Here is a 10,898-nt window from a genome sequence, read left to right as displayed (position 1 = left end):
CGGCGTTAAACCGCTGCACCACCGGGGCTGCCCTCAAATGCATTTTCAAAGCCAAAATGAATTACATGTTAATTGGCCTCAGAATTTACTGTAAAGTGGAGTTCCCACTATTAAAAATCACTGGAGCATTTTCTGGGATAGGTAAACTATTTATTTATTTATTTATTTATTTATTTATTTATTTATTTATTTATGATAGTCACACACAGAGAGAGAGAGAGAGAGGCAGAGACACAGGCTCCATGCACCGGGAGCCCGATGTGGGATTCGATCCCGGGTCTCCAGGATCGCGCCCTGGGCCAAAGGCAGGCGCCAAACCTGCGCCACTCAGGGATCCCAGGATAGGTAAACTTTTAATAAGGAAAGAACTTCTCTTGTATAAGTCTAGATGAAAAGCATGTTAGAAAGATGGTGAAAAATTAATTAAATATGACTCCCAAAGGAAGCTAAGTTGGTGTATGGGGTAGAGAACACATTGACCCTGGAAAAGTTTCAACAGTGGCAGGGTCTCCATCTGTTAGGATCAAACACAACTTTTTGCAGTTATGAGCATGACTTTGGACCAGATCATTTTTTAATTCATTCCAATGATAAGATTCAATGAGTATAAAATTATAAAAACTACTTGCCTATATAACACTGAAGAAAATAATTTGTCCTAAAGAAGTATGACTGTAATTGTTTTTAAATCAAATAGCAAATGCATAGCATATACAGGTGGCAATATGATTCAGGTCAGCAGTGCTGAGGTTCTGAATTGCTACGGAGTTTACCCCAAGGGACAAAATACCATCTGTTACCTGTTAAGTTAGTTATTTTTATTATTGTTGAACTCATTTGTCTCTTCATGTGGGTGGATGGATGATGTTAGTCTTCTCTTATAGAATTAAAGAACAGGATATTTGTTAGTGGGTATCTCTTAATATTTATGTCATTAAATCATAGTTACTTTAGGCTTCAAATATGCAGGCTCTAAAAGTCACTGTATTTTAAAAAAAAATTCTAAATCAGAAGCAAGGTATTATATATGTAGCAAAGATTTCTACTGTACTCCACATACAGTTAATAATGATTTTATTTCCAATGTTGTCTGCACAAACTGAGACAGTACCTTATTAATGTCAAGTGGCCCAATTATAAAGTTATAGATCCTGGCTTTGGACTGATTAAATAGCCACTGAAGACCAGAGATACCATGCCACATGCTCTCCTAATTATCCCAGGCATCTCCAGAGCAGTAGGCATACAAGCCAGTCTGTGTACAATCTTGGAGTTTTATAAGGAAGGAGAAAAGGAGTTTGGATATCCAGTACTCACAGGCATGATGCAGTAGCTCAAGAAACTCCCAATTACCAGCATCTACTGGGATAGACCACCTGCGTGGTAGGTAGCAGCCCCACACAGAGTCTATACCATAGCACTTTTGGTAGCCTGCCACTCAGGGGCTGCCCCAAGTATGCCCTTTGGCGGGGTAGGGGTGCTTGAGAGGGCGGAGACTGTAGCCCCTGCTGTACCAGATTATACCTACATGTAATAAGGCCATCTCAGTCAGCAAGATGCTTTGTTTAAGGAGCATAGAAGGCAATCCAACCCCACTGCCCAATTGTATGGCCTGTTTACTGACCTCTGGGTGGAGGTATCAGCTGGTGATACTGAAGACTATTTAGACAAGTACGAAGCAGCCACACCTTGCTAGGGCAGGCTACTAAGGATTAGGATCATTGAAAATGTCCCAGAATTATTGGCAGCTAGCCTGTCCCTTGGCAATTTGAGACTCTTCCTGAACTTTATTTTTAAACTATGTCTGGGATTAGCACCAGATTAAGAACCAGGTTGTCCTGTAAAGCCAGTGCTTTGTCCAAAACTGATATTAGAAAGCCAATCGGGTGTAGAGCCACCAAACTGCAAAGGGTCGTTACAAGTATGACCTGGATTATGATGTAGAAAAGAGTTTGGATTCCATGATTCATTTTTGTGAACTGAAGGGAACCGGTCCATGAGTAACACATATAATAGTTAGCATATGATATTAGAGGAAATGCCAAGTCTACTGTTTTCCAAAAAGATACAAATCAGCTCCTACAACTTTGAAAAAATATATTCTAGGCCTTGTGCTAGGTGTTTTTAATAGTTGTTTATTTCATCCTTATACCAAGTAGGTGAGATAAGTGTAATTCTTAAAATTTTAGAGAATGAGACTAAGGATTAACATTTTTAAGTTACCCACTTTTACAAAAGCAAGAAGTGATTTTCCTTTTTCCATGATGACTCACAATTAACTTTCATGGTTTAAGACTTTTCTGGAGTGATTTTGCATTTTCCTAAGTAGCTGAAAATAAACCTTCAAGTTAGACAGCATGAGTATTGAAAGAATAAAAATAAAAGACATTTTTTTCTGTGCTTTATTTAATAAATTCTCATAATCTAGAGAGAGTAAAATTAAACAGATGATATGTTATATATTTGATTCAAGATCAAATCAAGGAATTAAAGCATTTAACTGAATACAGTATGAGAGAGGTAAACACATATTTACATCGAAACATACAGGGGTAACATCTAGCATCATAAATTATGTCAGATGAAAAATAACTTTTTATAACTATATTAGACTTGAGGGTTTTTTATATAATCATATTCCTGAGTGTGTATCATAAAAAATGAAATAAATTATCTTTGCTTCCAGTAACATTACTGTTAGACTTTGGAAACAGCTGAGTAAGAGCCATTATTTATAGGCCTACAATATAATTTCTAAGTGAAATTGAAATGGAAAAATCTCAGCCTTTCTTTTTCTTTTACAAAGCACCAAGTATACTTACAGAATATTTTTATTTAGTTTAAATTGATGTATGGATTTGAATATTATACGAAACCATTTCATGTTCTCCAACCAGACTTCTGTTTATGATATACTATGATAATGTACTTTTGAAATTCCCCTATGAAGGCATTACAATTTTATCTCATTGGAGGTTTCTGTAATTAAAGGAACTTTCATAAGTTAATCGAATATGGATATATTTTAAATTTAATGAAAGAATGGTTGGATCAGGAGTAATCACCTTTGGGCTGAAAAGTGTCATCACTGGCACCCATCAAAACCGGGGTGGAGTTATGGTCCTGCATGACACCTGTTCCATTCCAGAATCCTCTTCTAAGATGGTCCTTATGATGTGCTTACTAATATTGATGTAAATACAACTTTTTCTCGATAAAAACTATTACTCTGTTCAAAACCACGGTAGGCTGGATAAAAGTAATTCTTTAATATTAAAGCAAATTCTTAAGTAATTTAAGTCATCCTTTACATGCCATAAAATCGAATCTTTTAGGTGAACAATTCAAATACTTTTAATAAATATATACAGTGAGTGCTAAACTCAGCACATGGATGATTTCCTTCACATCACAAAGTTCCCTAAGCCCCTTACCTCTAGACTGAGCCCACAACAACCTATGATCTATATCTTCATCTTTTTTTTTTTTATTTTTGACTTTTGGAGAATTCATATAATGGAATTATATAATATGAAGCCTTCATGTCTGCTTCTCACCCTTCACACTTTGGAAATCATCCCTGTTACTGCATATCTTAGTTTGTTTTTTTTTTTTCTTTTTATTGTGGAGTCTAGCCCATTGAATGAATATGTCAAAATTTAACCATTGCCTATGTGAGGAACTATTGGGTTGTTTCCAGTTTGGGGCTATAAAAAACAAAACAAAACAAACAAACAAACAAAAAAAAAAACCAAAACAACAACAAAAATAACCTGGATATTCACCTGAAGTCTTGGTGTAAGCCTGTGTTTTCATTTTAAGTAAATAGCTGGAAGTGGAAATGCGAGAGGGATGGTAAATGTATTTTTAGATTTATGAAAAACTGTCAAACATTTTCTAATGTAGCTGGAACATTTTGCATTCACACCATCAAAGTATGTACGTTCTAGTTGCTCCACATCCTCATTAGCATCTCTTATTTTCGTTCTTTGATTTTCTCTGTTTTGCCAATGTAATTGGGTTGAAGTGGTATCCATTGTGCTCTTAATTTATGTTTCCCTAAAGACTAATGGTTTTGATTATTTTCCCATATCTTGTTGCCATTCATATGTCTTCTTTGGGGAAAGCTATTCATATCTTTCTTTTTCTCTCTATATTGGATCATTTGTCTTTTAATTACTGGATTATTGAGTTACATTAATTCTTTATATATTCAGAATATAAGCCCTCATACCAATATTTAGTTTAAAAATAGTTTTTGCTAGTTGGTAGCTTTGCCTTTCATTTTATTAAAATGGTCTTATGAAGTACAAAACATTTATTTCAAGGAAGTCAAATTTATCATTTTTTTCTTTTACAGGTTTTACTTTTTTGAGTTTTTAACAAACATTACATAAGTGAAGGTCAGAAAGATTTTCTTTGATGGTTTCAATCAGATATTTAACCATTTTCATTTTCATATTTAATTTTGTGATAAAAATTTAGTAAATTTTAGATTATGATGAAAGATAGAGTTCACAGTACACATTTTTTGCATGTATATTTCTATGATTTCTGGAATTATTTGTTAAAAACACTACCTTTCTTCCCTTAAATTACTTTTGTATCTGAACATCTGTCAACAATGGATTGATCTTATAAAGTGGGTAGATTTCTGGACATTTTATTAATCTACATGGTTGTTTTGGGCCAATACTACATTGTCTTAATAATATAGTTAGTTGCAAAACTAGGTGGTCTGAGTCCTCCAGCTTTATTCTTTTTTCCTTTTTTTTTTTTTTTACTTTTCTACATATCTTATTTTTCCATAAATATATTTTATAATCAATGTGTCCATTTCTACCAAAATTCCACTGGAATTCTCTATTGAGATTTCATTTAATATGTATAATTTGGGGGAATATTAACATCATGTTATTATTGAGTCTTCCAATTATCTCTTCAATAAATGGTGTTGGGAAAATTGGACTGCCACATGCAGAAGAATGAAACTGGACCAATCTCTTCTACCCTACACAAAGATTAACTCAAAACAGTTGAAAGATCTAAATGTGAGACAGGAATCCATCAAAATCCTAGAGAACAAAGGCAACAACCTTTTTGAACTTGGCCAAAGAAACTTCTTGCAAGACACATCAATAAAGGCAAGGGAAACAAAAGCGATAATGAACTATGCGGACTTCATCAAGATAAAAAGCTTCTGCACAACAAAGGAAACAGTCGACAAAACTAAAAGGCAACCTACAGAATGGCAGAAGATATTTACAAATGACACATCAGATAAAGGGCTAGTATTCAAGATCTATAAAGAACTTATTAAACTCAACACTTAAACAAAAATTAATCCAGTTAAGAAATCGGCAGAAGCATGAACAGACATTTCTCCAAAGAAGCTGCACATGGCCAACAAGCACATGAAAAAATGTTCCACAGCACTTGCTGTCAGGGATATACAAATCAAAACCAAATGAGATACCACTTTACATCAGTCAGAATGGCTAAAATTAACAAGACAGGAAACAACAAATGTTGGCAAGGATGTGGAGAAAGGGAGACCCTCTTCCACTTTTGGTGACTATGCAAGCTGAAAACAGTGTGGAGGTTCCTCAAGAAGCTAAAAATAGAGCTACCCTACAACCCAGCAATTGCACTACTGGGTATTTAGCCCAGAGATGCAGATGTAGTGAAACGACAGGACACCTGCACCCCAATGTTCATAATAACAATGTCCACAATAGCCAAACTGTGGAAGGAGCCTTGATGTCCTTCAACGATGAATGGATAAAGAAGATGTGGTGTATATATACAATGGAATATTACTCAGCCATCAGAAAAGAGGACTATTTACCATTTACATTGACATGGATGGAACTGGAGGGTATTATGCTGACTGAAATAAATTAAATCAGTCAGGGAAAGACAATTATCATATGGTTTCATTCATACATGGAACATAAGAAATAATGAAAGGGACCATAAGGGAAGGGGGAAAACTGAGTCATTAAAAATTAAAGAGGAAGACAAACCTTTAGAAAATCCTAAATCTGGGAAACAAACAAAGGGTTGCAGAAGGGGAGGGGGTGGGAGGACGGGGTGTCTGGGTGACAGGCACTACGGAGGGCACTTAATGAGCTGAGCACTGGGTGTTATACTTTATGTTAGCAAATTGAATTAAAATTAAAAAGAAAAAAATGCTTGCCACTCTCATTCAACTATCTGTCTGACCCTCTTATCCTTTATACACTTTTTTGTTTGTTTTTCTACTCAGATTTCAATTACATGTATGTTAAACATTTTCGTATATAAGTCCATAACTCTTAGAGTTCTATTCCAAATTTTAAAAATTATCTTTGTTTTATTTTTGTTAATTTCTATTTTACTGCCTTAAATACTCTACTTCTTTTTCTCTGCTCAGTATATCCTATAACTGATTAATCACAATTACTTCAAAATCCCTACTTGAGATTTCCACCAACAGGGCATTTCTAAGTTTGATTCTGTTGACTGATTTTCCCCTTTAAAATAAGTAATTTTCTTTTTTTTTTAATTTGGTATGTATCATATATTTGATAGCATTTCAGATACTACACATAAAAGGTGAGCAAAGAGTAAGCAAAATCTTATTCTGCTTAGAAATGGATATGGCTTGGGTGTGCCTGAGTGGCTTAGTCAGTTAAACATCTGACTCTTGATGTCAGCTCAGGTTGATCTCAAGGTCATAAATTCAAGCTCCACATTGGGCATGGAGCCTACTTAAAAAAAGAAAGAAAAAAGAAAAGAAAAGAAATGAAAGAGAAAAATGTACAAGGCTCTTCTTTTCTTCTTGTGTTAATGGAGTTAAGGTAATCTAGTCATAAATGAGGTGAGCTTAGCTTTTATTGTTGCTAAAGTCATCTTTGGTGAACCATAGACTTCAAATTACTTCATCTTGGCTGACTGCTATCTTACGCTTATTGTAAGATCTGGAGTGACATAGTTTTTCTCAGCCCTCTTGATGTGTTCATAAGGAATGGAAAAGGGGTAAGATTTCATAATCCTAAAATTATAGCTCTCTTTTCATGGGCTATGACTTCCAGAGTGTTTCAAAATTACTTTTATTTTTTTTTTTCTGTCCTCTCTTTAGGTGACAGGATTGGTAGAAGGAGTCAGATAATTGGAATTGGATACTTAGCCTTAAGCCTGTGTCGGCTAGGCTCTGGCAAAAGCCTTTTGCTCTGGAGAATAGGTATTTGTTTGGAGAACACACTGGCATATTTCACATGGTTACTTCTTCACTCCCCTTGCCAAAGATGCAGGGTGATATTCTTGTCCTTTGCTAAAACAAAATAATGGGGTCCTGGATGTAAAACCCATAAAAGCAGAGGGGCTTCCCCCAGATTGCATGCCCTCAGGATTTTCTCACTCTCAGGCTAGTCCACTGTCATCAAATTACCATTTAAGTGTTCCTGCCAGTTTATGGCTCTAGCAGCTTCTGCTCTAGTTAATCTGATCTCTGCTGGGATTCTCTGTATTGGCTTGTCTTTCCAGATTTTAGTGTGCCAGCTTGCTTTGCAACCTGACTTCTCTGATGGGTCCAGGAAAAGTCACTGATTTTCAGTTTATTCAGCTTTTTTTTTTTTTTTTCTTGCTGTAAGCATGGAGTGATGGCCTCCAGCTCTTTACAAGTTGGAGCTAGATGGCTGAGTTTCTTAATTGCCAATATCTAAAACTTTCTGGTCTGTTCCAGCCAAAATCATCATGAGGTAGTAGATAGTTATTCTGTTTCTTCTTAAATTTATTAATTTACTGAATTCTTTAAGACTATTTAGGCTAAAAGCCTAGGGGAATGCCTTGATTGAATATATGTCTCCAGAGATTTAAAATCAAGCTCAATATCATTTCCATTATTGCTGGCTAGAGGAGTTTCAGAAAAATCATTAATTTTAATAAACAGCATTAAGGGAACTTATCAACTGACATTATGAACATATTATTTAGTCACAGTGAGTAGTGGAAGAACTTTGATGTGTCCTTCCTGGTGCTGGTTATTTACACACACACACACACACACACACACACACACACTCATCCCCTGGGAATATAACTATTATGATAACGACAGTTAAAATCAATCAAGAAAAGTGGATTTGTACATACACTATCATAAAATCACTATTGCTGCCCTTCTCCCTCTTTTTATGCCTTGTCTACTTATCTTATTTAGATGGCTTACCCAGTAGGAAAATGTTATAAGTCATCTGTCATTTAGAAGGTATTTAATAATTGGAAAAAAATAAAAAAGCAAAGTGAAACCTGCCAGCAGTTGAGTGAAATTATCCTCATTATACAGTAGGTTTTATGTTTTTTTTATTTTTAAAGACAAATATGCATACATTAGTTTCTATCAAATAAATACCGGTTTGGTGTCTTTGCTAGAAGCTATGATTCACCCCCAGAGACAGCTACCTCAAGCAAGGGGGCACTGACAATGTCTAAGGACAATTTTGATTGTTATAATTGGAAGGTTGCTATTGGGCATTAAAGCATAGAGGTTCCAGATGCTGTTAAACCTCCCACAGTGCACAGAACCATCACACAAAACAGAGTTCTGACCAAATATGTTAGTAGGACTTCATGTAGCATCCCTGACCTGGGTTAATTTATTACTTCTGCCAGAGGCCATTCCCACTCCTCTTTACCATCTCCATTCTCCTTAAGGAAATAATTCAACCAACAAATCTCTTAGGGTATAGACACTGTGATGTATATCAGCTAGGAACATCATTTTTTTTAACGTGTTTTTTATTTCCAAGGATATATTTGCAGATAGAGATCCAAAAGGATACATTTGATGGTAAGATTTATATATTCTGAGTCTTGCCTTATGGTGAAGGATATCTCCTTTGTCCAAAGATATGATTGGGTGATTGCGGAGGAAATATTTGTGGTAGTTAGTTCATAGAGCCTCTCAAATTGTACTTTGCCAGTTTTCATTTTAATTTGTGTGGACATAAATTCAGTTCTTCATTTTTGAGCTATATAAACCCTAGCAAAAATATTCAATGATGTGTGTAGTGGTGAACACTGAACATTTCAGTTTCCCTCAGATTTCCGTAGTCTTAATCTGTATCGATATGGACTGATGGGGTTGATTTATTTGAATGGGTTCAAAAATGTTACATCAACCCTTTCATTCTATTTATACATGTTCGGATGCCATTCAGTGATTAGGATTCTTGTTGAAGGAAAGCAAACTTTGTTTCCTAAACCTCTAAAACCTACCTACTCTGACTAGTGAGAAACCCCATATCACTTCTTGAGGGTCCTTTTCTATCTATGATATAAAAATACAGTATTTTTGTGTAAATGGAAATAAAAATAAGACTGGATCCTTAAGTAAATGGTCTGTCATATAGCATTTATTCCCAAAAGCTATCAAATAGCACTTATGAGATAATCTACAAGTGTTTTGGAATTAATGGATAAATAAATGCATGAATGATTTATGGAAAATATATAGAAATAGCATAGAAATATTTTCTTCCCTGCCACATCATTCCTGCAATATTTTGCCAGTATTTCCTTGAGAATATGAATTATTTTTCTATGATATTAAATGATTGTTCAGAAGGTGCTTCTAACAGGAGCTTCCACAAGGAATATAATCTTCCATAAGTAATATAGAAAGCTACTAGTAATTTTTCAGGTTAACCAAGAAAAAAAAGAAGATACAAATTATCAATATCTAAGAGGGGCCTTAACTACTTATCTCCTAGATATTAAAAGGGTAGTAAAGGAATATTGTGAGGTACTATGTACACACATTTGGTAGCTTATATGAAATGGTCCATTCCCTAGAAGAAGTAAACTACCAAAAATCACAAAAGGAAAAAATAAATAACCTTGCTAGTCTTCTATTTATAAAAAACAAAACAAAAACCAAAATGAGAAAAACACATTGAATCATTTACTAATAACCTTTCAACAAAAAAAGCCACAAAACCATGGTGGCTGGTTATACAAGGTAAGAAATGATACCAAATCTCTACAATCTTCCAGAAAATAGTAGCAGTAGAAATACTTCAAAACTTATTTTATGATATCATCATTACCTAAACAGCACAGCCAGATTAGGACATTACAAGAAAGGAGAACACAACAGTATCTGTTGTATTATAAATACAATCCTGAATAAAATATTAGCAAGTCAAATTAAAAAATATATATAGAAAATTACATACCATGACCATGAGGAATTTATGGAAGGTATGCAAGGCTGGTTCAACATTTAAGAACCAATTAATGAGGATGCTTGGGTGACTCAGTGGTTGAACGCCTGCCATTGGCTCAGGACGTGATCCCAGAGTTCCAGGATCGAGTCCCACATCGGTCTCCTGTATGTAGCCTGACTTCTTCCTCTGCCTATGTCTCTGCCTCTCTCTGTATCTCTCATAAATAAATAAATAAATAATAAAATCTTTTATAAAAATAAATAAAAATCAGTTAATGTAATTTGTCACATCAGCAGACTAAAAAGAAAAATCTTATTGTATCAATAGATGCAGAAAAAAAAAGTATTTGACAAAATCTAATACTCTTCATAGAAGAAATAGAGGAGGGAGTCCTGAACTTGATAATGAATATCTATCTACATACAAGTGACAAAGGTGTATTGATGGGAAGCCTGTTATAGATGTGTGAGTGGGTGTCTACCATTGCTTTTAAATACTTGAAGTAAGTCCCATGATCTTATGCTTTTTATTTTTTTATTTAAATTCAATTTGCCAACATATAGTACGTCTTTAATTTCAGATGTAGTTTTTGATAATTCATCAGTTTCACATAACACCCAGTGCTCATCACATCACATGCTCTCCTTAATGCCCATCACCCAATTACTTCATCCCTCCACCCCCTTC

This window comes from Canis lupus, chromosome 17, assembly GCF_003254725.2.
Source record: "Canis lupus dingo isolate Sandy chromosome 17, ASM325472v2, whole genome shotgun sequence".
NCBI classification, from domain to species: Eukaryota; Metazoa; Chordata; class Mammalia; order Carnivora; family Canidae; genus Canis; species Canis lupus.
This window is presented reverse-complemented; position numbering follows the sequence as displayed.